The 27,752-nt window shown below is 37.2% G+C and overlaps 1 protein-coding gene across 2 annotated transcripts in view; it reads left to right on the forward strand.

The window, feature by feature from the left end:
* Positions 1-358: 358 nt before the first annotated feature.
* PKIB (cAMP-dependent protein kinase inhibitor beta) overlaps positions 359-27,752 on the forward strand; it is a 104,650-nt gene continuing 77,256 nt past the window's right edge. For both annotated transcript variants that reach the window (XM_029223292.1, XM_029223293.1), the window contains exons 1-2: positions 359-488; positions 24,024-24,119. The gene's annotated coding sequence lies outside the window, so the exon portion shown is untranslated. The remainder of the gene's footprint in view (positions 489-24,023; positions 24,120-27,752) is intronic.

Consider the following 27,752-nt stretch of genomic DNA (forward strand, 5'->3'; position numbering starts at 1 on the left):
TCAGTCACATCAGGTAACTTCTTAGTAGAACCTTAATCCTCCCCCAGGGGAACTGAGAGTGGTAGGCGAGGAGGGCATGGGTTCTGTGATGATCTCTGATGATTAATTGTTAACGCGCACGCAGGAAAAAGAACGCTGCCCAGGGAGCCAAAAGACAAGAACCACCGTCACGCCGGCCCCGAGAGCCCCTTGGCGGGAGTGGCTCCACAGAGAGCAAGACCCGGGGAGGGGGGGGGGGGGGGGGGGGCGGGGGGAGGGGCCCCGCACGCTCGGGGGCGGGTCCCGGCAGCCGCTCTCTCCGCCCCCGGAGTAGCTGCCACTTCCTGGCTGCGCCCCAGCCCAGCAGCTCAGACGCGGTCGCTCCCTCGTGGACGGTAGAGGCGGCAGCGAACTAGAGCCCGCGTCGCAGTTCGCGGCCACGTAGAGGCCCGGCGAGCCCGGGCACCGGGACCCAGCCCAGGCTCGGCGAGCAGCTCTGCGCGCGGCTGGTACGTACGTGGTGAAGGGGAGTACGAAGTGGTGGGGGTCTCTGGAGCGAAGATGGAGGGAAAGGACTTGGGCAGTCAGGGGAGACTGAGAGAGCGAAGATGTGGTTACAGCAACTTTCCTATTTTCCGGCCAGTCCGCACGAGCATGGGGGGAATTCAAAGTGGACGCCTCTTTGGCCAGAGCGACCACATCATTTAACATGCAGAGGTACTTGCGGAGTGGAAGGGGACGCTCAGGCCAACAGGCGTAACCAGGGAGGTCTGGTCGCCTCTTTTTGCCCACTGTGCCCTGAAGCTGGACATTGGTGATATCCTCTCATAAGTTGCTGAGCCTTCGCCTCTCGCACGGGCAATGCCACGTCGTTTCCCATGGGCTGCGCGTTCCCAGCCCCAGGCAGCCGCTCGCGGCCGCCGGGTCAGCAGAGACCAGTGTTCTCGCCGGCTCTGCCCGCGTCGAGCTGTGTGGCTTCAGCCCAGTCACCTCATCTCACCAGTCTCCATCCATTATTTGATAAAACATGGGAATGATTAGATCGGGTCAAATCAAGAGTTCTCTGCAACTACTGGGTTTTCACTGAGCCTAGGACACCGGCCGGCAGCCAGGGAGGGACGGGAGTGCAGTGTGGTCGCAGGGGCTCAGGAGATGGAGGGCGTGGGTCCTGACTGCTGCTGCCATAGCAACTCGTTGCCTTCAGGGCGAGATGACCCCAATTTACCAGCTGTCCTGACTGGCAGCCCCTGACGAGTGAGGCTGGGATGAACGGGCCAGTTTCATCTTCGTAGAGCTCATCCCAGGGAACACATCCGAACACGGTTTCTTTGGAAGAGCGCTTGGTACAAGTGGGGCACACAGGAAACACTAAGAAAACAGAAACCAAAAAAAAACGGCAGGTGAAATTATTAGAGTCTGTGCAGGACTGTAAAATGGAGATTCGATGCCGATGACCACTTAAACATTCAACTAGAAAAACTAAATACTAAAACACTCATATTAATGGTTTGGATTACTGAAAAAGTATGGATTAGAACTACTGTTGAGTATTGCATTTCTCTTGGTGTACATGTAGATTCAAAATCCATCTGTCCACTTTATCTCTTCACAAGATGCCTTCTTATTGACATTGCTACACATAAAAAAATTCCTTCTGGGATTTAATATTCAGAAAGCTCAGAATTTGGATTGTTAAAATGAGATCTGATGGCCATAAATCTCACAGGAAGTGCTGTAATGGCGTAGGTTCTGGATCAAGGTTAGTTAGACCAGCAATTTGAAAACCTTGTTTTCCTGTTAGTATGTCAGGTGCTGGTCAATAACCCTCTGCTGACACTATGTTAAGGGAGTTCATTTTCTAAAACAGTGTTTTGGAAGATCAAATGATTTAATTTTGAAGCAAAGTATATATTAGAAAAAAGTTTGCAAAAAGTTTTTAGTAATTGACTTTTTAGTTTTATCTTTACCACAACTTTCTTCAACAAAATATCAAAGACTAATGGAATACCTTATGCAGGATATTTAAAATTGTGTCAAATTTCATTCTTTGTTAAAGAATTTTCTCTCCTCTTTAGTCAATTTTAAACTAGAAGTTTAAATTTTTAGAAATTTACCCCTTTCAATGATTTTTAAAGAAATTTTGCCAAGTTGTAAAACCATCACCATAATTCAGTTTTAGAACATTTTCATCACCCCAATAAGATCCCTCATGCCCATTTATAATTACTCTCTGCTCAGCTTCAGGCAACCACTAATCTTCTTTCAGTATCTATAGATTTGCCTTCTCTGGACATTTTATGTAAATGAAATCATAAAATGTGGGATCTTTTGTTTATAGCTTTTTTCACTTAACATACTGTTTTTGAGATTCATCTATATTGTAGCGTGTATCAGTATTTCATTCCTCTTTATTGTTGAAGTTTTCCATTGTATGGATATACCACATTTTGTCTATCCATTCGCCAGTGGATGGACATTTGGGTTGTTTTCAGCTTGAGGCTATTGTGAATCATGATGCTAAGAACATTCACATGCAAGTTTTTGTGAGTACATGTTTTCATTTCTCTTGGATAGATATTTAGCAGTGCAATTGCTGGGTTGTATGATAAACGTATGTCTAACTTTTTAAGAGCAGTATAGAGTGAATTTTATGTAGAAGTTACGTATTTACAAAACGTAGAAAATTCTGGAGAAATAAATGTTTCTTACTAGATCATATATGATTTGATATATACATAGAGAGATGGTTGGACAGGAAACACTTTGCTTCCTTTCAAATTTAGAGCTCAGATATAGCAAACAAATTTGCAAAAAAAGTGTAACATTTCTAAAGACAGGTTTTTTTGGAGCAGTTTTAGATTCACAGCAAAATTAAAAGGAAGGTACAGATTTCTCAAATACCCCCTACCCCTACACACGCATAGCCTCCCTCACTCACCAGACTGGTATGTTTGCTACAATAGATGAACCTACATTGACAAATCATAATCACCCAAAGTCCGTAGTTTATCTTAGGGTTCACTCTTGTTGTTGTACATTATATGGCTTTGGACAAACACATAATGACATGTATTCATCTATCACAGGGAGTATTTTCACTGCCCTAAAAATCCTCTGTTCTCCGCCTATTCATCCCTTCCCCCAGTATCTTTTTTTTTAATGCTAAATGAGAGTAAATCAGGCTTAATTAAGACTAAATTTCCTGCAGTCTCCATTGAGAATGGGAAATAAAGCAATTTGAAAATCGTATTTTGGGATGTTGATGAGACTCAGACCTGAATGGCTTGATAGTAAATTCAGTGGTTTTCCATTCCTTCAACACAAGATTTTAATTGAGTTAGAAAAAAAAATTCCTTTCTGAATATCAGAAAAACCCTATAAATCCTATGATAAAATAAGCATCCGTAATTATGATGCCACATAATTCTTCTAAGTACTAATTAAACATATTTTATTAGATATAGAGATCTAAGGCCCAAGTTTAAGTGATTGACATGTGCAAAAATCATGTATTAGGGATAAATCCAGGGCTCCTATCTTACTGTTTTAAAACTTCTGTGGTTAGTACATGCTCTCTGAATCCTGTTGGTCTTAGTAATTTTTATATTAATAGGATCAATGTACTTTTTATAAGTCATTATCAGTTAGTGACATTACATAAAGAGAATACTTGAACATACCCAGAAAACCAAAGTGGTTATTATTATTTTTCTTTTTATTGGAAGTACAGTTGACTTTGAGAAATCAAATAGGTAGTCTACTTTATACTCAAGTGGGATATATTTTTCATTCATGCTCTCAAAGACAAATAGCAGTTTTATGCATCTGTTCAGGTATAAAGCATGCTACGGACTTTATAAATCAGAGTAGATATGTGTTCTCCAATAACGCCTATTCTTAAAAAGTGATGGTGTCCAAGAGTTGGGTGCTTGTTTGGAAAAGAAGTTCAGAGCTGTCTATATAAGAATAAAGCAATTCACATTTGTACATATTCCTGAATAGGAGGAAGGAATCTCACCTAGGATCCTGGATCAGTTAAAATAGGATTTCTCAGACTGGAAAGTGGGCCAAGGGGATAGAAATACTTTAAGACTGTGTAGTCTGGAGCCAACACAGCCTGAACACTTGTTTGGGGGAGCAACAGCAGAAGCGTTTATAGACAATATAAATGGAGCTAAATGCTTTCCTCTATCTCCTGGATTCCGCCTCCTCATAGCCCCTATTTCCTGCTAAGCCCTAAAATCTACTGTGATGATGAAAAAGAATCCCCTTTGGGAGTGTGGAAATAAGCATGGTTAACTGTAAGTTTTCACTTTTTGGGTGAAGGAAAGGAAGAAACTGAGGTTCAGTGTGATAGTTTCAGGAATAAATTCGTGGAAGACAGCAAGGAGTTAAGCTGTCTTCCCAAACATGCTTATATCAAATGACTATGAAGTGATTTATTTCTACACTAATCTTTATGGGCTGGGTTAATACGTCTCAGAAGAAAACACTATTCTTAAAATCAGTGTGTATGTGTGTGTGCGTGTGTGTAAACAAGGATGGCTTATAACTCATGCAATTACATTCATTTATTATTTTTGTTTATTTAAAAAATGAGAATAAGTACTTCTATCATGGGGCTTCTGAAGCCAGGTATAATATTAAATCTCAAAACACTGAAATAAGCCCCTCTTGTCTGTCCTTCCCAAATCTAATAAAATCTATAAAAAGCTAGATTATAGATATAATGGATTTTGTTGCATTCTGAAGGTTTGTAAAGAATCTATCAAGTCAGGAGAAGATGTTACAAAGGACAGGGCTTGCACACAAACCACTCTGCCTCTCAGTTTCTGTATCCCTGAAGAAGGATGTCTATCATAATTATGCTCATTGCAGTAAAGCAGCAGAACTTTTCACGGTAGTGAAAAATTAGAAAAACAAACAAAAAAAAGCAACTGTACATCTTTCTAACATGCCACGAAGCTGTATGTATATATCTATATATACTCTTGTAGCTTGGAGAAGATTGGATTTGAGGAGTACTGGACAGACTGTTGTAGCCCAAGCAAGAGGTGCTAGAGAGTGATTCAGGGATTAGGGATAAACAGGAGTAGCAGAGTCTAGAAATATTAGGAGTGGAAAATGATCAGGCTTGATGATAACTGGGATATGAATTTAAAGGGAGGTGGGAATGAAGGGTGGTTCTCAGCTTCTTGGCTTGAGGTTGAGGACCAGCACTATATACAAAGGTGGCAATAGAAGAATGAAGGCAGATTTGGTGGGTTTACTGGGTCGGATAATGTCTCCCTAAAATTCATGTACTTCCTGGAACCTCAGAATGAGACCTTATTTAGAAATAGGGTCATTGCAGTTGTAATTGGTTAATATGAGGTCATACTGGAGTAGGGTGGGCCCTTAACCCAGTATGACTGGTGTCCTTAAAAGAAGAAGAGAAGAGACGGAGACTCATAGAGGGAAGGCAAGCCTGTGACAGTGGAAGTAGAGACTGGAGTTATGCAGATGTAAGGGATTCCAAGACTTGCCAGCCACCACCAGAAGCTAGGAGAGAGGCATGGAACAGATTCTCCTGAGTTCCCAAGAAGAAACCTGATACCTGGATTTTGGATTGCTAGCCACTTGAAATGTGCCCATCTTCAGTATCAGTTGTAAAGATGGTTACAAAATAAGCAGTGTGATAACTTGGGCAGTGCATCCACGGTCCCTCTGCCACCAACCCAGCCATAGATATAAATGAGGTCATTTCAGGTTTTCCATTCATTTTGCACCATATGGGTTTGACAGTATGGGTATGGGACCAGTCTGCAACATGGGGGGCATAGTTTGTGTTTGTTTGCCTCAGGGAGGAGTGGGAGAACGTTTTCAGGGGAAGTGGGGAATACTTTCTTCACAGGGTAGATCTGGGTCAGCTCCCTGAGATGTTTGTGGATTTTTGCCAAAGGATATTAAGCTTCAAGTAAAACCTGGCATAGGTTGTTCCAACTCTGAGAAGTCCATGTTTGGGTTCTAGGTTTGAATGCTTTGAAAGGAAATATAAACTTTTCAGGTGTAACTGCAAAATGGGAGGAAACAAAGCATTTTTTTTTACTCATAGATGCTTATTTTTACCAACTCTTTCAAAAAGTATCTTAATTTACCTAATTTGTTGAAAAATTTCATATTACCTGTCAATAATTATTATTGGTCCTAATAGCAAATTGGTTCAGTTCTTCACTTTGTGGGTTTTGTCTCAATGTAATCCACTTAAAATATGGATTAATGAAATATGATTATGACTAAGGACAGCAGTTTCAGTTATATCTAAGGACATCTCAAATTATCTTATAAAAGGATTGTTAAAAGTTTACTTTATTAGCTTCTTTCCTGCAGATATTTTTTATCATAAAACCATCACACTATTAAGAACACTGAAAGATTTTAAAATTCCAATTCTATTATTCAAACATAATTGCTTCAGTATTGAGTATCTTCCAGTCTTTGTCCATTTGTAAGAATGTTTTTATATTAATGTAATAATGGTATACAGTTTGTAAATTATTTTTTTCTTCTTAAAATTATTATTACCAGAATACAAATGAATAGGAAGAGAAAATTTTAAAAAATAACGTTTTTCTTATTATTCAGAGGGACCCATGAAATAGTTTTTGGCTAGATAAAATTTCAGCTCTTAAGGGTATGAAACAGAATTTTCCAGTTAGGCCACATTTTAATTTTGCTGCACCCTGTGGCAATCATCAGTTTAACACAGAAATAAGAAAAGGAAAACAAATCATTAAAATGCATTGCTTTAAATATTGGCAATGTTCAAATGTAGAATTCAGTTTTTCCAAGGACAATATATGCTTGCTATTGTAAATTATTCACCAAGAATCACAGATGTGAAAATATAATCAGGTGATTTTTTTCTTTCAGTCTTATCCTTTTGTCAGCTCCCTATTATTACATTATAATGGGTTATTCCACATGTAATTTTTCTGAGTAGGTAATGTTTGCCACTTAAAATACCACTAAGTTTTAAACTTTAAAGTTTTGAAATAGTGTTTCTGAGACCATACACATTGCAGTGAAAATCAGAAATATTCAGAATTGCATTAAGAGGAAAATAATGTCCACCTAAATTCCACCATTAGTTATAAAATTCTTTGCATATATGTAGATTTTAAAAAGAAAAGTGATATATCATATTCCCTTAATATTTCATCTTACTATATCTTGTCAAGGTGCTAAATCATATTTTTAATGGCTACATAGTGTTCTATTAAAATTTTAACTAACCCCTATTGGCAAATATGCAGAATGTTCCCAAATTTGGTTGTATAAACAGTACCATAGTAGACAACTCTGTTTGTGATCTTTATACACTGTACATGGCTGTTTTATTAATCTCTTTGAATAGACTTCTAGACATGGACTTGCTAGGTCAGTGGATATGCACTTGTTAACCATTTTTGACACATTTTGCAAAATTTCTTTCCAGGAAGCCTGCAGCGATTTATACTCAAAATTTTTACCAACATACTAATACTGTTTAAAAATTTTAAATTTAGAAATCAGTAGGAAAAGATACCTCATATTTGTATTTCTTTGATTCCTAATGAGGCCGAATATTTTTAGTTAGTATGTTTATTGGATATTTTGGATTTAGTTTTACGAATTGCTTTTTAGTATTCTTTGCCTGTTTTTAATCCTTTTTTGTTTGTTTCAAGAGCTTTTTATTCATTAGGATGTTAACTCTTTGTATTATTATGTTGCAATGTTTTAATCAGTTTCGTTTGTTTGCCATTAACTGTTTTAGGGAGCATTGCTTTGTAAAATCCTTAAATTTTGTGGATGTGAAAGCTGTCAATTTCTCCTCGCATAGTTTCTGAGAAGGACTTTCCCCTTTAAGCATATTCGTCTATGTTTTTAATAGTACTGTTGATGTCTTTTTTAATTTAAAGTTTTAATCCTTTAGAAGTTATTTTAGTAGGGGATGAAGTAGGTAATCTAATTTTATTATTAACATTTTTTCATCACTAGTCTTGTCTCAAATTTGTTTGTTCTGTCATTGATTCCTTCCCCACTGATTTGAAATAGCATCCCATGCCCCTGCACCTCCTTGGAGCCCACCTCGTTATAACTGGCCCTATCATTCCTGAAGTCCCACAGAATTCCCTCTCACATGCCTTCCTGGCCACCATTCCTACACATGACTGCAGTCTCTTCAATTGCCTCCCTAAACTTCCTTGACCCACGTTTGTCACTCACCACCTCATCCCAGGAGGAAAAGGAATTCCACATCCCACATCATAGCTGCTAGCTCTTTCTAAATTCCCATGTTACCAGTTTTGGAACATGTAATTGTATTAGCCTTGCAAAACAGTTAATTTTCTAATGCTTCAAATCTCTGTTTTTATCGTTTGTCTGCTCATTTCTCCTCTCTGCCTTGAAACTTTGTTATGCTTTGTGCTGCCTCTCCCTGACCTAATCTCTGCTTTTTATTCTTCCTTCAAAACCATTCTGTCATGCCCTCCCAGTCCCTCAGTAACTGCTCAGTCCCAGTAAACTCCTCTTAACCTCCACTTTTTTCTCTAGCCCTGAATCTTGACTCTCCCAGGGGTATCCCACTTCCCCGTGAGTCCTTCCTGTTGGAGACTGCTGATTACTCCATAGGTCATGAATCTCAGGGTAGGGAGGTGGGACACATGCCCTCCATACACCCTCCCACCTGTAGACCATTGTTTCTCTACACTCTTATACTCATTCCTGTTCCTTTGAGCCATCTGGCTATGCTATCAACTACCATTGCTCATTCCTGTGATCTACTCACCACCTGAACAAACCCCTCCTTCAATGAACACTCCAGCAACAGGTGTACAGTCATCTTCTCCCACCTGTCTCCTGTCCTCAATCTGGGTGACTTCATGTCTACACCCAACACCACAGCCTCTCAGTTTGTGACCTCCACAGTTTCAAGTGGTAGTCTTCTCTTTTACTTCCTTTCACCCAGCCCCTTCTGTAGTCACAACCTGGATTTATCATATGAAATTGTTCCTTCCTAAAATCTCAAATTCTGAAACTCTCTGGGCATAGCATCCTGTATTTGGTTTTGTTTTTTTTTTACACCAATCCAAAGATTCACACCTTCACTTGTCCTTTGGCTTCATTGGGATGGCCGATTCTTTGATCCATCTATTTTTTACTCTCCGTGCTGATTTACTCTGATTGCTTGGAGTAAGATGTTTCTCAGTGGATTGCACATTTCCAATTAGTACAAGTCAGTGGAGAACCTAAGAATTCTGTGTGCTTACCACACTCTCCCCTACAAGTACAGCAACCTCAGAGCCTCACCACCACCTGCCTTGAGTCCTCTGTGACCTAATGACCTCTTATCTTCTTGTTTATGCAAATCACTGCAAGAATCTCTGTGCTCCCAAATAGCATGGCAACTATCCTGGTTTTTCCGGGACTGAGAGGTTTCCCAGGATGATATGTGGAGTAAGCCCTTGACTAAAAGACTCCACATTTTTGAAATTCCTTATTTTCTTTTTTTACATATTACCTGTCTTCATCATCACTTTCAAACCGCAAGCTGCTACTTCATCTGATGTATGTAATAGCTCTTACTGTTCACTCTCTTTATGACCTTTTGAATCTGTTGTGGGTTGAGAAAGTCAGATACCTGAGTGCATTAGTTAGGAATGTTACAGTTGCTCATGACAGCAAATCCACTTCAAATTGGCTTAAGGAGAATGGGAGAATTTATCAGATTTATGTAACCCAGCTTTCAGTCACAGCTTGATCTAGAGCTCACATTATTTTGTAAGGACCCTATTCCCTTCTACTTCTTGGCTCTAGTCTCTCTCAACTTGGCTTCATTCTCAAGCTCTGCTTGGTGACAAAATTGCTATCAACAGCTCCAGGCCTAACTCCTCAAGTTTAAATTCAAAGAGAAAAAAGTGTCTTCACTTAGTAGCTTTGGCACCAGCCCTAAGGTGGACTAACTTGCACCACAAACCCAGTCTTTAAGCATTTGCTGGGTTGGAAAAGCGTAATAATAAGCCTGTTGAGGCAGGTTTGTGTCACGTATCACTTCTGAGCCAGTCACTGTGGCTCAGGGCACTTAGAGCTTGGATATGTCAGGTCTGAGTCTCAACTTCATTCTCGGAAACAACGAATCACATGCAGTGACTATAGGAGGAAAGGCTTCTCAAGGGGAAATGGATGTTGGGCAGGCAAAATTTTTACTATCCTCTAAATTGGTGACAAGAGGTTAAAAACAAACCAGAGGCATAAACAGGCTCTGATTAAATCTGTAGGACTGGCTTATAAGTAAAGACCGTGAATATTATTAGTGTATAGGTTTTACGACATAGGTTTTATGACATTTATTTTGACTGAACAACATTTGTTAATATCCTGACTCTTGACTGTTGTCTTTGTAGTTAAGTTGCAAAATAAGTAAGATTTGTATAAATAAATTTTGTGTATTATAATCCTCTTTAATCATCATTAATGAATTTTATTTTAAATTCTACCTGTACAAATAATAATTTGAAGATTTTTAATATATAAGAAAGAAGAGAATATTTCTCTTACATGACTATTTTTGCAGCTAATATTTATGAAAACGTATCGACACATGATTTGGATGATAATAGTAGAGAAAAATAACTAAGAAATTAGAAAGCTTTGTTGTAAGGCCAACTCAGCTTTTAATTAGTCATGTGACCCTGAAGAAGTCTCTTAATCTCTTGAGATTTCAGTTTTTGTCAACATGATTACACCAATATGAATGGTGCGATTTCAGTTCATCATGAGATCAATACAGTGAAAAAAATACCTGTATTATTATAAACAGAGCCTATAATTCCATATTTTAGTGCTATATGTACCCATTGATATTCAGGTTCTTTTCTGTGGTTGGTTATAGATATTCCTTATTTAAGTTTTTAATGAATTTTGGAACTCAGTACATGCATCTCTGAGATGAATAGTTAACTAAATTCAAATAAACATCTATTAAAAAGCACCCTCCTGGATTCAGCTACTGTGTTTAGTGATATATTGCAAAGTGGAATGAGACTCCATCTTTTTTTAAGAAGTTTAGGATTCCATCTGTTTGGGGGAGGTAAGAGAAAATAATATACATACCTTTCCTGCGAGGCAGACTGTAATAGGTACTAGGACAGAACTAAAAAAAAGCTGTGGGGTTTCAAAGAAGAAGAAGAAAAACTTTGAAATTAATCAGAAAGACTTTAAGGCAATGTAGTAATTGGGATGGTCCTTGAAGGACTGATGAAATTTCAATGAGTCGGCGAAGCATTCCTGATTGAGAGGACAGCATGAATAAAGGTACAAATACAGAAAAGAGTGAGACAGAGCTGTGTAGAATTTTAGGGGCTGGGTGGAAATTTTAGGGGCTGGGTGGAAAGATACATTGAGGCTGTAGTGAAGAATCTTAAGTGCTGGGATGAAAACTTTGGACTTAAATTTGTAGCTAATTTTTTTTTTTTTTTTTTGCGGTACTCGGGCCTCTCACTGCTGTGGCCTCTCCCATTGCAGAGCACAGGCTCCGGACGCGCAGGCTCAGCAGCCATGGCTCACGGGCCCAGCCGCTCCGCGGCATGTGGGATCTTCCCGGACCGGGGCACGAACCCGTGTTCCCTGCATCGGCAGGTGGACTCTCAACCACTGCGCCACCAAGGGAAGCCCCGGTAGCTAATTTTTATCCTTGAAAGTAGTAGAGAGTCAGATAATCTATGACTCTATGAATAAAAATTTATTTTGACAGGTTGTTTATATGTAGGTAAATACAAGAGTTGTATACCTTTTAAAAAAGAAACCAGTTAGAGAAGAAATGGTTATTAGCAGAATCTGTTAAAACAATACTAAAGAATTCTGGTTTATGGCCAATTCAATATAATGGCAAGTGGTTGTCCAACATAGGTAGCATATTTTTAAGTTGTATCAATAGCAGTATCTTATCCAGAGCAAAGGAAGTGACGGCCCAACTCTGTTCTTCCGTGGCCAAATTGTTCGGGATATTTTACTCTTACAAATAAATACACACACACGAACATTGATCAGGATGGTCTGTTATTGCAGAAGTGATGGAAGGAATAGTTGTAAAATGGAGATATTTCACTAGGAGAAATGAACACCTGGGAAAGTGGGCATGGAAATGTAGTATAACATGATGTATAAAGAAAGAGAAAAACAAGCACAAGCTTTGGAGTTAGAGCTCAGCTCTGCTCCTAATGAGCTGTGCTATTTTGGGAAAGTCACTTATCCTTTTGTAAACTGTTTCCTTTCCCACTCTCCTTCCCCTTAACCCCTCCCCCTTTCTCCTCCTCTTCATCTACTACTTCTTCTTTTTTGTAGAATAAAGATGATACTATTTACCTGCAGTTTTATTTTTTGATTAATGATTGTCAAGTACCCAGCACGTTTCCTGGCATCCAGTACGCCTCCATTACTTGTGACTATTATGTTTATTTGAAGGACGGTCTTACATATATAGGAGTTTAGACTGGTCCTGTGGGGTACCTGCAGAAAGATTTAGGACTGTTGGAGAGAGAAATGTTTTTGCTTCAAAATAAAAAAGATGTTATAAAGGTTAAGTTCCAATAAAAAAAGTAATGGTATGTCTAAGTATGGTAGCACTTTTTGAGTTCAGTGGTCGTGGTATGCTAGAGCCAAGGTGATGTATGTTTTTTACATGAAAGTAATCTTTTCCTCAACATCTAGGAGGGAATCCCGTAGAGTAGGGCTTCTCATGCTTTTCCACCAAAGAACTCCCAGAAATCTAGAGGCATAACTCACAGTGCTCCATAGAAAAGTACAAAGTTTCTTTGACATTTCATATTTGTCTTACATATTTGTATACATTATGCACTCTATAATGTGTTCATTTTGTTTTAGTATAAAAACATGCTTTAAATATATACTGTCAATAAGACTCCTTTGATAAACAAAATTTATCATGTGGTTGTGAGTACATTCTGGTATTTCCAAGGGTGCAGGTTTCCTAGTTTTGATGAAGCACAGACTTAGGGGTATTTAGAACCACAAGCTTGTAATAGACTAAGAATTCCCTCTCAGCTTAACACAGATAAGCTAAAAATTTAGATGTCCGTTGATTAGAGTTTGGATTGCATGGATTATTTTAGACAATCACATTACTGCTAATATCAAAAATTTGGCAGTATCTTAGATAAACACATATGTGAACCTAAGAAGTTGTAGAAAAAGCATAAAAGCATTGTTATATTTGAAAATGGAGGCCTATATCTTTAGCTACTGAAGTGGTGAAGTAAGAGGTTGAGTGGCTTCATGCTGTTACTCTTGGCTGCTGCATTTGTGGGCTTTTGTGTGTTGTTTGCTCATGTTCCTTTTTTTTTTTTAAATTAGTGCTTTGCAGGAGACAGATGTTGAGTAAGTGCTGTTTTGTGAAGTATTTCTTAGGAGGTTTTTAAAATTAGAATAGCTTTTTCTTGCTTTCTATTTAGCTCTAAAATTTTTGGTTTCTTTTCTACTCTCTTCCCTACTTTACTTGCACCAAGATTCCTGCAAAAACTGCTTTAAGAGTTGCTAATCTGAATGGGAAATTATCTTCCCTGAGACCAGCTCCAGACCACCTTTTAGTGATTTGGTTACCTGGCCATGTAGCTCCCTTGAATTTCATGTTATTATGATTATAATAAAGGGGACACAGGGGCTTCCCTGGTGGCGCAGTGGTTGAGGGTCCGCCTGCCGATGCAGGGGACACGGGTTCGTGCCCCAGTCCGGGAAGATCCCACATGCCGCGGAGCGGCTGGGCCCGTGAGCCATGCCCGCTCAGCCTGCGCGTCTGGAGCCTGTGCTCCGCAACGGGAGGGGCCCCAAAAGTGAGAGGCCCGCGTACCGCGAAAAGAAAAGGGACACAGGAAATCTGATTATTTTAGCCATATTACTGGATGGATTGGATCACTGCAGAGGTATCTACTTATTTGCTCTCAATGATTCATCATAATTTAGGAAGAGGACCAGCCCAGAAGTCAGGAGATTTTTTGTTTTGATTTGAATTGCTTTATTACCCATCCCTGGTTAATTAAGAGGTTAATAATGCCCACTCCTCATCTATTTTACAATTTTGCCTAGGAGTTTTGTTCTCTAATCATTAATAAAGCCATAGTGTAAACAGCTTCTTAATGCAAAGGAATATGCCAGGCACCAAGGAGACCAAGTTGAACAGAACAAGGTCCTAGCCCTTGAAGGACATGGGATTAATGTTGAGTAAGTAAATTACTGTGAAACAGTGTGACTAATGCCGCTATAGCAGTGTGAATCAGGTAGAAGATGCTCAGAGATGGTTATAAGAAATTCTAAAACCAGGGACAGTGTCTCAGAGGAGGTGATGTTATTGCTAGATCTTGAAAGATAACCACTAGTTTGCCAGGCAAAGAGGAATATGTCCTAGGAAGAGGAAAGAGGCTTAAAATGTGTGATGTATTTAGGGAACTATAATTAGATCAGTATATTGGACAGCTGTGGATATGGGTGGAAATTCAAAGGGAAGTAGATTCAGAAGTGCCTTGCATTTCACGGTAAATTGCTTGGACTTGACTGAAGGTTTTGAATAAGTGGAGCAGTAGAATCGTATTTGTACCGTGGTGGACTGGCTGTGAGTCCACGTCTCTTGGAGCACACATCTCTTTTTCCACAACAAAGAGGAAAGTGACAGTAGAGGAGACGGGAGCAAGGCTGGACTCATGTTTCCATGTGTGGGTAAGTTTTTAGGTTGGTTGACTGGGTTGTTGCCCTTGTCCTAAAAGGTAGGTCAGCTAACGGATGGAAAAATATGCCTAATTTCTATTTGTTAAAAGTCTAGAACTAAGAAGACATAAATGTGGGTTAAACTATAGATAAGAATTGAAGATCTTTCCTAGAAATTGCTATACCTAGAGTTATGTGTTAAGCTATTTAAGGAACAGTCTTACCATAAAAGTAAGTGGTTTAATATGTTTTCCCCATTTTGGGGGTTCTGTTAACAGAAAGTATGTAAATAGTAAAATTCTTTGAAATTAAGAAAGGTTTGAAAGTCATATTTTAAACATTAAAAAAAGAATGGCCTCCTTTATATATGTGTGTGGGATTTTTTTAATAGACTTTTTTTGGCCACAGATTTTGACTCTTATGCATTAGTTTTCTGTCAGCTTCTCTAAAGATTCAAGGGTAGAGTTTAAATTAAGGATACGGTCAAGGGTACCCTTCAGGGTAGGAACTAACTCTGCTCTGATTTTTTAGTTGGAGAGCATCCTGAGAAATGTGTTAGATTATGTAACTAGTCACTTAGGGCCCTTGGCCTCCTGTTAACCTGGCCCTCTTGAGAGGCAGTGCCTGGGAGCAGCTGGGTCAGGCTCAGTGCTGTTGCCTAGTAGTCCAAGAGGAGCAGTCATAATGGGCTGTTGCTGAGCAACCAGGGGGCTCGTGGTGTCCCATTGTCCCTCATGGAGTTGTATAGTCGTGGTGGGCCCATCTCCATGGGAGAAGCAGTACAGCCTGGCAGAGGGCCAAGCCTCCCTCAGAGGCACAAGCGTTGTTAGCAGTAAGTGTCTGACCTTAGAATCAAAGATGATAACTTAAGTTCTATGAACATGAAAGCAATTTATGGAATTACTGATGTAAATTTAATTAAACATGAACTTAGAGCAAGGTAGGTAGCTGTGGCAGCCAGAGTTCTTTTTTCAAATACTCTCATTCCAGTTCCTTTCTCCTTCAGGCATAGTTGCAAGGTAAGTTTTCTGGGTCAATGGAAAGTAATTTTTCTTTATGCCTCATGGAATATGTAACTTTCCCTATTAACAAGGAAATATTTATATTTGAGAAAAACCAACAAGCTAAACTCCGATCTGGTCAAGTGGGCCTACATGGCAGAGTATTTGACTCAATATCAGTGCAAGAACTTGCTACTAATATTTGAGATACTGCTTTGAGTTTTCTCTCTGTTGTAGAAGATTCACCAGGACCACATCTTACTTTATTTTTTAGTATTTAACATAGCCCATAAATGACTCTTCAGGAGAGTGGATAAAATGTCAAAACTAATCAGCTCTTGTAAGAAGGATAAGTTCTTCTTTTAGGATTTAAAGTTGCCCATATTAAGTAAACCTTTTCCTGGAGATCCAGAAACATATTTTAACGGCCAAAATTGAGCTCTTTCAATATTTTGGAATAACACACAGCTGCATGAAAGGCTAAAGTGTGAAGCAGAGGAATGAACATCCATCACAGAGAAATAACACTGGCCAGCTAGATAGAAGTGACGTAATCTTTTCTTATCTCCCTCTCTCCCTATTTTTTCATTCAGTATTTCTGGCCTTGTGCTGTAACTGTTTGCCTGTAAAGGTTTCAGGAAGCAGGGCTTTGGGTACAAAGTGGGAGGTTTCTTTGTTGGCATTGGGGTCTGCACTCTTTGAGGGACCTATATTCTTTTTGAAAAAAATACTTGAAAACTTAAAAATTCCTCATAAGAATTGCACACAGATTTTTGTTTTACACATGTACATGCACACACACTAATGAGTCTAAGGCATTCAATTAGAGTACAACTGAGATAGTATACCAACAGTAAGAAAATTTAAATGTTTTTTAAGATGCCTTATTTTTAAAGCTACTTAATATTTAAATGTGAACTTTTTATTGTTTTTATCATATGTATCATTCATATCATTCATATCATAAGCGTTCTGTTTATCTTTGTTATATAAGAGTATTAATAAATCTAAAGCATATTAAGCACAGTATGTGCCAGGTACTGTTCTATACAAATTAAATTTAGTATGTCATTTAACTCCTCAACAACTGTATACGAGAGGTACTATTATTATGGATATTTTACATGTGGAGAAGTCTAGGCCTGCCCAGAAAGGTCAAGTAACCAGGCCAGATGTATACACTAAAGATTTATAATCAGAAAGTCTGTCTTCAGAAACTCTGCTTCTCAATCATTATGCTATACTTTGAGCGCCATATTATTTCATGAGGGCAACATGAAACGGTATTCACAACAAACTTGTTTTTAGGTTATAATGATATAATGAGAGAATGAAAAAGAGAGTGAAAACTATGAAATCTTTTACTAAACAAAGTCTGTTTAATTTATTCTTTGGGTCTATAGTCCACAGCCAGAAACCTTTTAAATCAAAGTTTTTCATATCCATTCAAATTCTATGAATTTGTGAAATAAATTCAGTAGGCATTTAGCACTGAAGTTGTTTCTCTTCAGGATGAGATGTGAGGTATATTTTCATTGGTATATGAGATGTGAAGGAAGAGGAAATGGTTAAAAGAAAAAATAGAGGAAATGAATAAGTGAATTGTTTTTGATCAATTCTCCAAAAAAGTTATGTTTCTTAGAGCTCTGAGATACAAGGCATCAAGGAATTGCCGTTTAGTCATGAGAAAAATAATACAGGTGAAAAGTTGTATGTAAAACTAGGTCAAGAGTCCAGGAATATTGCGAAGCAATGATGCATAGTGGATCACGCAGGCTTTCCAGTCAGAGCTGAACTTGAACCCTGCCTCTGTGACTTATTAGCTGTGTGACCTTAGGGAGGTATCTCACCATCTTTAAGCTTTGAAAAAAGTCCATTTTTCTTTTTTTTTTTTAAAAACAAAGATTAACTGTGATTAAGTGGACTAAAATGCAAAGTGTCTAGCAAGGCTCATGACACAGAACAGGTGTTTATTGAATGCTAAAATCTTTTTTTCTCCTCTCCCAGCAGCAGCAAAAACAAAGTAAAAAGAGGGTTATCCTAGGGACCTAAAGGGTCAAGGGAGTTTCATAGTGGGATTGTGGGGTCAAAGCTGGTCAACATTTTAAAGACTCTTGGTCAACTTTGCCAAGTTGTTATGTAAAAGCAATATTACAATTCAAGCATTACATTTTTAATTATTAGAAAACCTAATTTTTTTAACATCTTTATTAGAGTGTAATTGCTTTACATTGGTGTATTAGTTTATGCTGTATAACAAAGTGTATCAGCTATACATAAACATATATCCCCATATCTCCTCCCTCTTGCATCTCCCTGTCCCACCCTCCCTATCCCACCACTCTAGGTGGTCACAAAGCAGGGAGCTGATCTCCCTGTGCTATGCTGCTGCTTCCCACTAGCTATCTATTTTACGTTTGGTAGTGTATATATGTCCATGCAACTCTCTCTCTTTGCCCCAGCTTACCCTTTCACCTCCCTGTATCCTCAAGTCCATTCTCTAGTAGGTCTGTGTCTTTATTCCTGTCTTGCCCCTAGGTTCTTCATGACCATTTTCTTTTTTCTTTTTTTAGAGTCCATATACATGTGTTAGCATACGGTATTTGTTTTTCTCTTTTTGACTTACTTCACTCTGTATGACAGACTCTAGGTCCATCCACCTCACTACAAATAACTCAATTTCGTTTCTTTTTATGGCTGAGTAATATTCCATTGTATATATGTGCCACATCTTCTTTATCCATTCATCTGTTGGTGGACACTTAGGTTGCTTGCATGTCCTGGCTATTGTAAATAGAGCTGCAATGAACATTTTGGTACATGACTCTTTTTGAATTATGGTTTTCTCAGTGTATATGCCCAATAGTGGGATTGCTGGGTTGTATGGTAGTTCTATTTTTTAGTTTTTTAAGGAACCTCCATACTATTCTCCATAGTGGCTGTATCAATTTACATTCCCACCAACAGTGCAAGAGGGTTCCCTTTTCTCCACACCCTCTCCAGCATTTATTGTTTGTAGATTTTTTGATGATGGCCATTCTGACTGGTGTGAGATGATATCTCATTGTAGTTTTGATTTACATTTCTCTAATGATTAATGATGTTGAGCATTCTTCCATGTGTTTGTTGGCAATCTGTATATCTTCTTTGGAGGAATGTCTATTTAGGTCTTCTGCCCATTTTTGGAACAGGGTACTTTCCTCAACATAATAAAGGCCATATATGACAAACCCACAGCCAACATTATCCTCAATGGTGAAAAACTGAAACCATTTCCACTAAGATCAGGAACAAGACAAGGTTGCCCACTCTTGCCACTATTATTCAACATAGTTTTGGAAGTTTTAACCACAGCAATCAGAGAAGAAAAAGAAATAAAAGGAATCCAAATTGGAAAAGAAGAAGTAAAGCCGTCACTGTTTGCAGATGACATGATACTATACATAAAGAATCCTAAAGATGCTACCAGAAAACTACTAGAGCTAATCAGTGAAGTAGCAGGATACAAAATTAATGCACAGAAATCTCTTGCATTCCTGTACACTACTGATGAAAAATCTGAAAGTGAAATTAAGAAAACACTCCCATTTACCACTGCAACAAAAAGAATAAAATATCTAGGAATAAACCTACCTAAGGAGACAAAAGACCTGTATGCAGAAAATTATAAGACACTGATGAAAGAAATTAAAGATGATACAAATAGATGGAGAGATATACCATGTTCTTGGATTGGAAGAATCACCATTGTGAAAATGACTACTACCCAAAGCAATCTACAGATTCAGTGCAATCCCTATCAAACTACACTGGCATTTTTCACAGAACTAGAACAAAAAATTTCACAATTTGTATGAAAACACAAAAGAACCTGAATAGCCAAAGCAATCTTGAGAAAGAAAAACGGAGCTGGAGGAATCAGGCTCCCAGACTTCAAACTATACTACAAAGCTACAGTAATCAAGACAGTATGGTACTGGCACAAAAACAGAAATATATATCAATGGAACAGGATAGAAAGCCCAGAGATAAACCCACGCACATATGGTCACCTTATCTTTGATAAAGGAGGCAAGAATATACAGTGGGGAAAAGACAGCCTCTTCAATAAGTGGTGCTGGGAAAACTTTACAGCTACATGTAAAAGAATGAAATTAGAACGCTCCGTAACACCATACACAAAAATAAACTGAAAATGGATTAAAGACCTAAATGTAAGGCCAGACACTATAAAACTCTTAGAGGAAAACATAGGCAGAACACTCTATGACAGCAAGATCCTTTTTGATCCACCTCCTAGAGAAATGGAAATAAAAACAAAAATAAACAAATGGGACCTAATGAAACTTAAAAGCTTTTGCACAGCAAAGGAAACCATAAACAAGATGAAAAGACAACCATCAGAATGGGAGAAAATATTTGCCAATGAAGCAACTGACAAAGGATTAATCTCCAAAATTTGCAAGCAGCTCATGCAGCTCAATATCAAAAAACAAGAAAACCTGATTTTACTTTGCCTATGGTTATGGTATTGACTTGAATCTTAGGAGACAGACAGGATGTTTAACTATTAGTATTAAATGAATCTGAAACATGATTGTATTTCTGATTCTTAGTCATCTTCATCAGTTCCTCTTAATTCATTCTTCAGCTACTGAGGCTTCATTCAAAAAATTTTTTTAATTAATAATTTTAGATAAATTAGAGATATGGCGCTTAGATAGATTTCTGATTTTGGTCATTTTTGTAAATTTCTTATCACCTGCTCTAGTTGTAACCCTCTGTCCCCTGAAACAGGGTCTTTGTTTTCTCTGTGGCATCTACCACATGGTAGGTAATAATACTTGCTGAATGATGGAAGGGATAAAACAGGTTATTTGCAATTTTATGTATATACAATAGCTATTAAAGCTTTTGAAAATGTAGCAGTTGCCAAGGATCTGGTTAGTAGGTTAGTTTAAAAGCTATCACAATTATAGAAATCAAGCATATACAAATCAATCAAGTAGGAAAAAATAGAGGATACTAATCTAAGGGTCAGAAGAGGGAAACTTAAGAATAAGTAAATAAAGGAATTTGAAGAGAATAATGCTAATTTGGTTGTGACCACTTTTATAAATACATGAATTTTCCATGTTTTCACAAAGGTATAAGTTCATGGTATAAATTCATCTTTTTAGAACTACATGTAGCAAGAATAAGTGTAAAATATTTGCAACTCTTCATTTTAAAGTTATTCTATACCTTTTGCTCATGCAAATAAAGATGTATGAATTTTCCATTCAATTGAGTACCTACAATATATTGTGCCAAGTGCTGTAGATGGATGAATAAAAAATTGCCATTCAAGATGTTCACAGCCTGCTAGGGGAGACTGACACACACACAGCTGTCATGTGAAGTCAACCGTGATAAGTGCATCAGAGAGTTATGAACAAAGTGATTTAGGGGCAGGGGCTATGACTCATATCAAACTTGTGCAGTTCCAAAGAGCTTTACAAAAGCAGCAACCTTTGAGTTGGGCTTTTAAGGATGGCCCAGAGCCTACTAGTGAGAGCACAGGGGGATGATATGCATTCTGGTTGGAAGAAACAGGAAGTTTTTAATACGGCCTATTTGTGCAGTTCTTTTGGTATTTGTTGCTAGCCCCATGTGGCCAAGGGGTTCAAACCAGCACATTTTATCACATCTTGTACAAAGTCTAATCAGTAAGTATTGGTTTTTGAGTATCTGGATGAATGAATGAACAAACTTACCTTCTTAATATGGGACAATAATTTCAAATAAAAAAATTATACTTCAGTGAGGGTTGTGTTTCTTTACTTGATTATACCTATGCAGTTCAAAGGAGAATTTAAACTTTGTGAACTTTGATTAACATTCCTCTCACCAGATTTTAAGAAAACACAGCTGTGGACTTTATTCCTACCATTCTCTGCTTCCCCTTCTGCACTTAATTTCTACACTTTCATTGGTCTGTTTAGATGCATGAGTTCAAATATATGCCTTTGGTGGTTTTTTTTTAGTCTAAAATAAAACCTACTTAAACGGAGGCTACAGTCCTGCTTATATGTGAAGTGATATTCAGGTTGATATTTTTTATTTCCTCTTTAGAAGCAAAATGAACTCATCCTGTTGTACACATTATACTTTCTCCAATTAAAAACCTACAATACAGTGATAGGGAATGGGCTTGTATGTTCTATTGCAAAGTGTCCAGTGATATCTGGAGGATTCAGCTGGGTTTTAAAGAGATTGTATTAACATTTGTGCCATAAGTGACAGTTGAGTTATTTTAATTAAATGGCAGTTTCAGCCAATTAAGATTTGTCATTGTTTTGAGTCCCTTTTCCTTTTCTTCCTCTTTTCGATTTCAGTATGTCTTGGGAATCCAAATATGCTAGAGTATGATTCCTTTGGTATTTTATTATTCCTTTGCAAGCCAAAACAAAACTCTTTAGACCATCACAATCCCAAAAGGAAGCTGTAAGTCTTGGGAGTGTGATCACAGCTACCTTTCTAGGACCCCCAAACTGAATCTAGTGTTAAACACAAGAAACACATTTTTTGCTTTTGTAGTACTTCAGGAAGAGTAATAAAATAACATTGCATATGTGTATTTTATTGTATGTGATCTTTCTTGATTCCCAAAACAACGTGGAGAGATAAGCAGGGTAAATATTTCCATCCCATTTGATAAGCCTCTGTCATTTACCTACAAAAAAGATGATTCCTCAAAGTCAACAGCTGATACAGGGATGAGCTGGAACTAGAACTGAGTTCAGTGCTTCTCCCTCTGTGTTACAAGCCCTGAGGACTTTCTTTTACTGGCTTACTTGTAAGCTATAAGGAAATGTGGGAAGCAGAGGAAAGAACAGTAATGAAATTATTTACAGATGAACTTGAAAGATGGCTAACATGCTATTGGCATTTGGAGAAAAAGACTTTTTTTGAGAATCATGGTGAAATACTTCTACCACGTATAATTCCTGGGTTTTATACCATTCCTGGGTTTTATACCAATCACAAGTTCAGTTATTATCCCAACGTGAGTGGTGGGCTCTAGAATATGGACTGGAAGGGGTGTTTCTCAAACCAGGGAGACTAGTGAGAGATATCATAATCTCTGTAAGAATTGATGGGATGGAGGCAGGTGTGGGTGAGGAGGGTGGAATTTGATGGTGCCTGTGGGAATGGAATTGGAAGGAAGAGTGAGTTCAAGGACAATGTTGAGCCTGGAATAGACAGAATTTGGTGGTTTATTAGATAGAAAGGAGAGAAGAAAACAGCAAACAGCACTAGACTCTCTCCTGCTCTTTACCCTAGTAAAGTTAGCACATACAAGCATAGGAATATTGACATTCCTGGCTTCACGCTTTATAGAAAAAGGAACAGATGATTTCCATAACAGGAAAGAAACATGGCTCTCTCATCTAGGACGACTAAGCATTTGTTATGTGTCTGCTCAAATATATAGACTGCCTGAGTTAAAGGGAGCCTGGTTTACCCAGCGATCGGTTGTAGCCACCTCTTCAGGAGTATATATGGAAATGAAAACTCAGTTGGTTTCTGTATTATTAGTTTTAAAATGGGGGCTTTTGATATAGAAATATCTAAAAGGATAGGAACAGGAAAACCATGCAAGTGCATCAGATGCCTATTCATAGCAAAATTTCAAGTTACCTTTTGATGCTGAGGCATTATGTGTGGGCCAGGTTTTATTGGGTGGATTTTCTCTTCCAGAGTTCCAATCTCCATATTATATAATTGAGGAAAACAATGTCCTTGCTCCTTGGCATTGAAATTCAAAAGCAGGGATTTATGGCTTTTAAAGTCACACATCTGAGAAAGGCTGTCACTCAGCTAGTGAAACTATTTTCAATGGAAAGTTGAAAAGCTGAAGAAAAAAATATATTTTGCTATACTGTTGATTTTACTATTTAGTAGGTATGTCTCTGACTGCCTGTGTTACACAGCCTTGGGGCAAAACACAAGAAAGATTGATCAGAATAAAATTGGTGGGTTTGAAAAGGGAACAAAATAATAAGGAAACACACTCCTCATTTATGAGACTGCTGAGCTGCTTACTCAAGGAAATTTATCCTGCTCCTGTTATAAATCTGAAACGTATAAAAGAAATCAGGATGAGGAATGAAAAAATAACAATGAACGTTGTTTTGAAATTGTGTCTCATTTTGTCATTAAATTGGATGTTGTTGCTCAAGGAACCATTTGTTCTTTCCTGAAAGAGACAAGGAAGGAGGATGTTTATCTTAATACATCTTTTTTTCCCTTTGTTTCCTTCAGGGGTCATGGTATACTGAAAAAGCACTCAAGAGAAATCTGGGGGGAGCTGGAAGCTATCAAGTTATTGAGGCCACACAGGGGGCAGAAAAGACAGAGGTGGGTACACTTTTGATCCATCAATCCTGCTATTGAGGGTGTCCCTGAAAATATCTTTGTTGTTATAAAGCCAGAGGACAGCAAGGAAAAGGTATAAAGTGGGAGGTTTTTATTTTAGAAAACAGATCAATATGGTTAAATGGAAGCTCGATAGAGTCTATTGTTAATGTCAAATTAATAGCATGCATGCCAAGAACTTGAGCTAGGCATTTCCATACTGTGTCTGCCAGGGGCCAGTGATTAGTACAGAGACTGAGCTTGGTTTGGTATTTACATTCTTAGCTGAGCTTATTTTAAATTGTTCTCAACGGAGGCAGCTAGCCCACCAAAATAATGTTTTAAATTTACATCCTTTAACACAGAAGAAAAGCTTATAGTATTACCAATCAGATCCTATAAACTTACTACTCACCTAATACGGATCTCCTTAGAGACCATAGTGACAGCTTTGTTATCAATACATACAAGTAAATAGTCTTGATGACACTGACTGGTGGACATAAATCTCTAATGCTTTTTTGAGAAACAGTTTTCGGTGTGCTGCTGATGTATTTGAGGCCCCTCCAGTCCCTCAGGGCTGTGTTTTCCCACTCGGAGTGAGAGATTTGCTCCCCTGTTGCAGTGAAGATGGCAGATCAGAGACCATGGAGTAAACCTCAGCCTGTGGGAAGCCTCCTCCCACTCTTGGATTCCCATGAGAACAAAGCTCCAAGGGAACAGGAAAGAGTGGAAGACGTTACATTTGGTTTAGGCTCATTGCCTGGTTTTCTGAAAACCAGTACAGTTTTCCTATTAACCCATTGCGATTTCATTTAGACAATGGCAGTGGGTTCATTTTCTTGTTATCTGAGCATTTTACTACTTTCTTGTCAACTTTTTAAGTTTGTGTCAGTGGAGAATAACATGTTTTAATTGAAATCTACCTTTTATTATGAACTAATGTCATGAAAAAATTGTATCAAAAAGCATTTATATTTCTATATAAACAATTGAAATCTCCATACTAAGAAAAAGCAGCAAGTACATTTGTAAACATTAATTTTGTATTTAAAGAAAATTAAGACTAACATAAAATAATTGAGTCTTTATTGTGAGTGGAGTGGATAGTGCTTTATAAACATAATCTCGTATAATCCTCACGATAACTGTGTGGGAAAACTAAAGAAGGCATAGTTATTCCCTGAGATAAAAGTGTACCTCGCCAAGTGCACACATTTAGCTAGTGGGTGGTGAAATTAGGATTTGAGCCAGATTTTGTCTGATGCTTAAGCCTATGTCCTTGACCAGCTTGGATAGGGAGATTCGGCAGGAGCTAAAATACTCTGTTTAGATGAGCAAAGTATCTTGTTTGCATCAGGTATTTATAATTGATGGTTGAAAATACACATTTTTAAGGAACATATTATCCCATACTCTATGAACTTTACAAAAGAGATGAAACATTTTTCTGATTCATTTAATGAAAAGCACTTAACTAAAAAAACAGTTAACTAAAAAACAAAAAAATTAAAAACACTAAAAAAAGTAGCACAAAAAAGAAAATCACAAAAATTCACTGAAATACTAAATACAGGAATGTAGAAATCAACAAAATAAAATAATACAAGAAAATCGTGTTTATTCTACAAATGTACACGTGGTTCAATATTGAGAAATTTATTATAATTTCATAGTCATAGACTAAAGAATAAAACTGCTATTTTTTACCTCCTAATAGATTTCAAATGACATTTGATAAAATGTAACTATATTTCTTTTAAGAACATGCATATATACAACATAGTAATTTAGGTATAGAGAGATATTTTTAAATTGTGAAAAAGCAGAAAAAATAGAAAAACTGTAGACACTACATGCCCTATTTCATCACTTATAGTTAACATCATTCTATAAATTCTAGCCAATGCAATAAAATTTTTTAAATGACTAACGTTTTAAAATTTCTTAATATATATACTAGAAACTGTTCTAAATACTTTACAAATATTAATTCATTTAATCTTCATAACAATCCTAGGGAATATTGACTACTATAATTCTCATTTTACAAATGAGGAAGTTGAGGCCCAGAGAAGCTAAGTAACTTGGCCAAGGTCACATAGCTAATAAGTGGTAGAGATGAATAAGCACTCAAGTGGCTTAACTCATGAATCTTTAATTTTAAATCCTATCATATGCTGTGTCTCAAAGTTCACAATTATTAGAAAAGAGATGACATCTTTTTTCCTTAAAAAAGTATATATATATATATATATACACACACACACACACACATATATGTGTGTGTGTGTGTGTATGAATTTACTACAAATCCCAAGAAAATCAACTGGAGAACTATTAGAATAAGAGACTTCAGTTAAGTGGTCATACAAAAGATAAATGTGTATAAATCAATCAACTTTTCTGTGAGAGCTACAAATAGAAAACATGATGAAAAAAATCCCATATCTATGAGTAAGCTATAATAGAAATGTACAAGACTTAAATGAAGAAAATAACATTTTGTTGAGAAACACAAAATAAGATTAGCAGTAATGGAGATTGGTATTATATTCCTGGATGAGAATAATAAATATTGTAATGATGTTAGCTTCCCCAAATTAATTTATAAAGTTAATGCAATTCCATATAGAACCACAAAGAGATTTTTAGGGAGAGGTTGGCAAAATGATTATTAAAATTCATCTGGAGGAATGAACAGACTGGGAAAAGCAAATTTTTGAAAAGGAAGAATAATGAAGAAAGAACTTATAATTCCAAGTATTAAAACATATTATAAAATTACTATTACTAAGGTAGTATGTTACTTTTTACTAAAATAGAGACTTAGGAGAGGCTAAATCATCTTGAAAATTCCCCAAATAGACTTAAGCATATAAGGGTAACATATAATAAACACAGAATTTCATGTTGGTGGAGAAGGTATTATTACAAGAATACAATTCAAATAATTAGTTATTGTTAGGAGAAATTGTAAAGTTGAATCTTTTATTTATACAAAATACAGATAAATATCAGATTAATTGAAGAAGAAGAATGAGATATAACTGAAAAATAGGTGAATAATTTATAATCTTGTCTAATATGACATCAAAGGCAAAAACCATAATTAAAGATTGATAGACTTGACTATGAGACATATTAAAACTTTTTTACATACAGATAGAAAGGAGACTCAAGCAGCATGCCTAGCACTGTGTTTGAAAATTCTTTTCTTGATTTTTTGGGGGTTAGAATTAATAAATCAGCAAGTTCTGACTACTATTCTAAATACACTACTGTTTGAAGGCTTAAAAAAGGGAAGCCCACTCTGGGATACTGTGCTATAGACACAGAGCAAATTTCAAAGATGGAATTCTAGAGAAGACCAAATAATGACATGGAAGTCAGGATTGTTCCATCTAAAAAGGTCAGCTGAATTTGAATTACAGTATCCAAGAGAGTAAAGGATTTCAACTAGATAGTTTTATAATTCATACAAGTATATATAAAGAAATATAAACATATATATAAAGAAAGGAGGTGGTCATTGACAGTTTAGCACTAATTGTTAGTGATCAAAATAGCTGCCATTTAATGTTCATAGTGTTTGCAAAACTCATTTTCTCATTCCTTCATTCAGTATTTATTGAG

Source organism: Monodon monoceros, unplaced genomic scaffold (genome assembly GCF_005190385.1).
Source record: "Monodon monoceros isolate NGI ecotype Baffin Bay Population unplaced genomic scaffold, NGI_Narwhal_1 Super_Scaffold_15, whole genome shotgun sequence".
NCBI lineage: Eukaryota > Metazoa > Chordata > Mammalia > Artiodactyla > Monodontidae > Monodon > Monodon monoceros.